We start from the raw sequence: 6,000 nt of genomic DNA, 5'->3' as shown, positions 1-6,000 counted from the left end.
ATGGAGGCCAGAAGAGGACATTAGATTCCCAGGAACCACCAAGTGAGGGCTGGGTGCTGAATCCAGCCAGGTCTTCTGGAAAAGCAAACAACGTCTGCTGAACCAACCAGACACAGATTTTTAAAATTTAAGGATTACCCTATACAGGTATACTTAAAGGTCCATGTCCCGGGTGATTCTAGATTCTGACAAGTTGATATACTAATTCTAAACATCACTTCCAGCATTTTGGAGGCGGAGCCTGGAGGGTCAGGAGTTCAATCTCATCTTTGACTACGTGAGGAGTTCAAGGCTAGCCTGGGTCATAGGAGATTCTGGAGGCAGTGCCAAGTGTGTTGGCACATGCTTCAGGAGGTAAAGACAGGATGATCTCTGTGAGTTCAAGGCCAGCCTAGTCTACAAAGAGCTCCGGAACAGCCAGGGCCACACAGAGAAGTCCTGTTTTGAAAAACAAACAAACAAACAAACAACAATGGACAACTAATGGGCTTTCTCCAAAGACACAATAAGCCAAGGGAAGCCAAATGAAGAGTAAAAAGGCAGGTTTACTGGGAGGCAGCTCACGGGTTCTCACAGGGGGCAGTCGGTGTGAACCTAGGCTAAGTAAGGGGTTCTTATAGCTGTTTCAGTGAGGAGTGATGATGTGTCTGCTAGGAGCTGGGACTGTGCCCATATATGGTCAAGAACTGAGTCCCTGGGCAGGCACTCTCAGACTGGTCACTAAAACACAGAGCCAAGGGGTGATGACTTGTTAGCACAGAGTTCTCTCTGTGTGGGCAGGATTGACTGAAGAGGAGCGGATGGGTGGGAGGGTAAGTACTGTTCCTGACTCATGCTGGGCTTCCGGCTAAACAACAACAACAACAGCAGCAGCAGCAACAACAACAACAACAATAACAACAACAAATACTGAAGACACAGAGAGTCCACTGTACCATTGTTATCATCTGTATTTTTAGTCTTTTCTTTGTTTTTTCTTCCTTACTCTTCTCAAAGCCAAAATAAACCCTCCCTCCCATGAGGGTTCGAGTAGCTAGCATGGAGGGACATGGGAGAATTTTATTTCAACCTTTTAAAAAAAATGTTCCTTTAATTCATGGATTCTTTCCTTGTTCTTTTGGCTACTTTTTAAGGATTTTTCTATTTTTGGTGAATTATTTTGGGGTGCTTTTTTTTTTTTTTTGGTTCTTTTTTTCGGAGCTGGGGACCGAACCCAGGGCCTTGCGCTTCCTAGGTAAGCGCTCTACCACTGAGCTAAATCCCCAGCCCCTGGGGTGCTTTTTTAATCTGCTGCCAGGGACTGTTTGAACCCAGGACCTTGAGTACACTATAGACCATACTATAGACCATACTATAGACTATACACTCGACCAGATGAGTCACATGAGTTATTTGTTGTTATTCTTTACATGGGCCGAGAAGATGGCTCAGTGAATAACAGGGCCTGAGACACAAGCTTGAGGAACTGAGTTCAAAACCTCGGCATCCAAGTACAAAGCCGGACCCGAGCACAAACCCTGCACCCTGAGTCCTGAGGCAGGGGGACAATGTTATTTCTGCGACTTGCTGTCTGCCCGCCTCGCTGTGGATCCAGTGAGCAGGATGCTCAACATTCTCATCTGGCTTCTGCGTTTGCACCAACCCATCTACATGCTTGCACACACACACAGTGCATACACTAAACATACATGCAACACACATATATACTTTTTTAAAAGATTTATTTATTTATTATATATAAGTACACTGTCACTGCTATCTTCAGACACACCAGAAGAGGGTATCAGATCTCATTACAGATGGTCGTGAGCCACCACGTTGTTGCTGGGAATTGAACTCATGACCTCTGGAAGAGCAGTCAGTGCTCCGAGCCGCTGAACCATCTCTAGAAACCCCCTACATATATAATTTTTATAATGCTCATTCCCCCCTTTATTTGGATATTTTAACCGGATACAGAATTCTGGGTTCATGGTTCTTTAGCATCCTTCTCCTGATTCCTTCTGGTTTTCATGGTTTGGGATGAGTAATCTGTTGTCAAAGGGAACTGGTTTTCTCTGTGGGTAGGACATCACTTCCCTTTCATTTTTCTCAAGGATTCTTTTTTATTTTTCTGTTTCTGGTTTTTCAGAAGTTTGATTATGGGGCTGGGAGTGTAACTCAGATATGGTGATTGCCTGGCACACAAAAGGGCCCGTACTCCACCCCGGCACAGGAAGCACTGGTGGGGCTCAGTCTGCTGCTAGAATTATAGGTTCCTGTCTAACTTCAGTGAAATTCCCCGTGGCTGTCAATCTCCCCTTCCACTTCACCGCTCATTCCCTCTGTAGGTTGATGTCATTAAGCAGGTGAAGGCAGAGAAGTTAGGTCAAGGCCATGATTGGACAGTTAAAAAAAAAAAAAAAAGGCGGGGACAAAGCTTTTGCAAGGCAGGAGAGAGAAGGCCGGCTCAAGATGGAGACTGAGAAGGATGACCCAGATCCGGTGGTCTTAAATTGCCAAGGTAGTTGGGATGGATTTCTGTAGGCAAATTTATCTTATACAGGTGGGCCGTTTATATCCTTATCAATTGGTTGTTAAGTTTATTGTGTGGATGTATTGCGGATTAAGAATTTAACATGTAAATCTGATTGTTGGGTTACAGTTTGTTGAGTTTTGATTTTACCCGGTAGTTGGGAGTTTATATTTTAACTACCAGGGTCGGGGGAATGGGGTTGGGGGTGGGGCTGAAGGGTGTGGGAGTGTGGGGGTGGGAGGGTGGGCTGTGGGTGTGTGGTGGTGTGGGCAGAGTCCGGGGCAGGGAGCCGTGATAGGCCAGCCACTGCTGGACTTCTAGAGCCCTGATTTTACTGGGTAGCTGGAACCAGAGAGTTGGAGGCTAGCAGAGAGCCACCCGGAAAGATACTAATCTGAGATAAATTAGCGCTAGTTCCAGTGGCCTGCTGGAGCCAGTATGAGCGGGAATCGGCTCCCCTGTATTTTTGTTTGTTTGTTTGTTTGTTTTTGTTTTTGTTGTTGTTGTTGTTTCTTTTTCTTTTCTTTTTTTTTTTTTTTCGGAACTGAGGACCGAACCCAGGGCCTTGCACTTGCTAGGCAAGCGCTCTACCACTGAGCTAAATCCCCAACCCCGGTTCCCCTGTTTTTTATTTTTACGGCAACACCCTTCTTCCATCATTAGGCACAGACTGTCCCACTTGCTGGCCAGCCCCGGGGTGGTGTTCACTGCCTCTATTTTAGTCCATTGTCTTCATACTGTTGAAAGTGACTCCAGGTCCACCCATTTATCTTGTCTTCTCCAATCTGTTCTGATCCCACCACCTAGTGTGTGTGTGTGTGTGTGTGTGTGTGTGTGTGTGTGTGTGTGTGTGCGCGCGCGCGCCCCCGCGTGTTCGCACACGCGCGCGCTTGCCTGTGTGTCTGACTGTATGTATGTCAGTGATGAGTGTGTATGTACATGTGTGTGTGAGCCATGTGCGTGTGTTATCAGTATGTGTGTGTGTGCATGCATCCTGCACATGTGTGTGTGCACTTCTCACAAGCCAGAGACATCAGATCTCCCTGAAGCTGCGGATGTGGATGGTTGGGAGCCACTTGATGTGGATGCTGGGAACCAAACTTGGTCGCCTGCAAGAGCAGTTCACACTTTTAACCACTGAATCGTTTCTTCAGCCCCTGTTCACTGTTTTTAAAACATTGTTTTCAGGGTTGGGGATTTAGCTCAGTGGTAGAGCGCTTGCCTAGCAAGCGCAAGGCCCTGGGTTCAGTCCCCAGCTCCAAAACAAAACAAAACATTGTTTTCATCTCCATTGTTTCAACTTAATTTCATGTTGTTCAGGCTAGCCTTGAACTCTCTGTGAATCTGATAGTGACCTTAGATTTCTGATCCTCCTGCCTCTACCAACAATATAGAGATTACAAGTGTGCACCACCCTATTTCTGATGTGTGGGGGCTTCGTTATTGTAGCTAGGCAAGTGTTCTCCCGAAGGCTAACTGAGCTATGGCCCGGGTCTTAGTTTTATATAATGTATGTGAATACACTGTAGCTGTCTTCAGACACACCAGAGGAGGGCATCGGATCCCATTACAGTGGATGTGAGCCACCATGTGGTTGCTGGGATTTGAACTCAGGACCTCTGGAAGAGCAGTCAGGGCTCTTAACCACTGAGTCATCTCTCCAGTCCCTATACTTTTTTTTCACTTAGTTCTTTTCTTTCTTTTTCCTTTTCCCTTCCTTCCTTCCTTCCTTCCTTCCTTTCTCTTTCTTTGAAACCTCATTGTTATTTGAGACATAGCCTATGAACCCCAGGCTGGACTTGAACTCTCAAGAACCCTCTTGCCTCAGTCTACTGAGGGGCAAGATTCCAGGTGTGTATCACTGCAGTGTTTAAGAACAGTCCCGGGCTGGAGAGATGGCTCAGCGGTTAAAGGCACTGACTACTCTTCCAGAGGTCCTGAGTTCAATTCCCAGCAACCACATGGTGGCTCACAACCATCTGTAATGAGATCTGGTGCCCTCTTCTGGTGTGTCTGAAGACAGCGACAGTGTACTTACATATAATAAATAAACAAATCTTATAAAAAAAAAAAGAACAGTCCCCATAGGCTCATATATTTGAATGCTTAGTCATCAGAGAATGTCACTATTTGAAAGGAGTAGAAGAGATAAGAGGTATGGCCTTGGAGGAATTATGTCACTGGAGGTGGACTTTCAAAAACGCATGCCCAGTGACTTGGACTGAGAGTCTCTTTCTCCCTATGGATCAAGATCTCAGTTATTACTCCAGTGTCTGCCTGCATGCTGTGATGCTCTCTCCCGTGATGATGATGGAGTAACCCTCTGAAACTGCAGGCAAGGCCCCAGGTACATGCTTTCCCTTATAGTAGTTGTCTTGGTTATGGTGTCTCTTCATAGCAATATAACAGTGACTAACACAACCATCATGCCTGGCTTTAACTGAAACTTTCCCCCTTGCTTCAAGCTTGTCCATAGTCTCTCCCAAGTCACTTTCTGATGCCCTGTTTCCTATCCTTTTCAGACATTCCTTGTGTGGTTTGATAGGAATGGTCCTCACAGAATCATGTGTTTGAATGCTTGGCCATAGAGAGGGGCACTGTTAGGAGGCGTGGCCTTGTTGAAGTGGGTGTGGTCTAGTTGTAGGAAGTGTGTCATCGGGGTGTGGGCTTTGAAGTCTCCTATGCTTGTGCTATGCCCAGTGTGGTACGATCTCTCCTTGCTGCCTGAGGATCAAGATGTAGAACTCTCAGCTATTGTCTGCCTGCATGCTGCTGTGCTCCCTGCCAAGATGAAAATGGACCAAATCTCTGAAACCATAAGCCAACCCTGATTAAATAATTCCCTTTATGAGAGTTGCCATGGTCATGGTGTGTCTTCACAGCAATGAAACACTAAGACAGTTCCCACATCTGACATCCTGGGAGTTCCCACCTGCTCTTGCCTTTTCTCATTAGAGTGATGTTTTCTCAGTTCTTATATAATGAACGATATGTTAAAAATTAGATGCTGGGCTGGAGAGATGGCTCAGCAGTTAAGAGCACTGACTGCTCTTCCAGAGGTCCTGAGTTCAAATCCCAGCAACCACATGGTGGCTCACAACCATCTGTAAAGGGATCCGATGCCTTCTTCTGGTGTGTCTGAAGACAGCGACAGTGTATTCATTTATAATAAATAAATAAATCTTTTAAAAAAATTAGGTGCTGGACATTTTGGATGGTATGTTAGGAGAGTTCGGGGTCATTTTAACAGGTTCCCTCCGGCAGCGTGTCAGTGGTATAAAGGTATCACTCTCTTGTTACTGTCTCAGGAGTAAAAGACTGAGCTGAGAAAACATGAACTTACCCTCTGACCTCCACACACACGCCATGGCATGCACATGTGTCCAGGCACACACACAATTTTAAAAGGAGTCTCTTCTCTCAGGCTTTTCCAGCTGACTGATAGCCATGTGGTGGGAGCTAGATGATGCTAAGTTCAACTCCTT

The sequence above is a fragment of the Rattus norvegicus genome, chromosome 8, assembly GCF_036323735.1.
Source record: "Rattus norvegicus strain BN/NHsdMcwi chromosome 8, GRCr8, whole genome shotgun sequence".
In the NCBI taxonomy this organism is placed as follows: domain Eukaryota; kingdom Metazoa; phylum Chordata; class Mammalia; order Rodentia; family Muridae; genus Rattus; species Rattus norvegicus.
The sequence above is the reverse complement of the archived record's forward strand: the minus strand, read 5'-3'. Positions refer to the sequence as shown.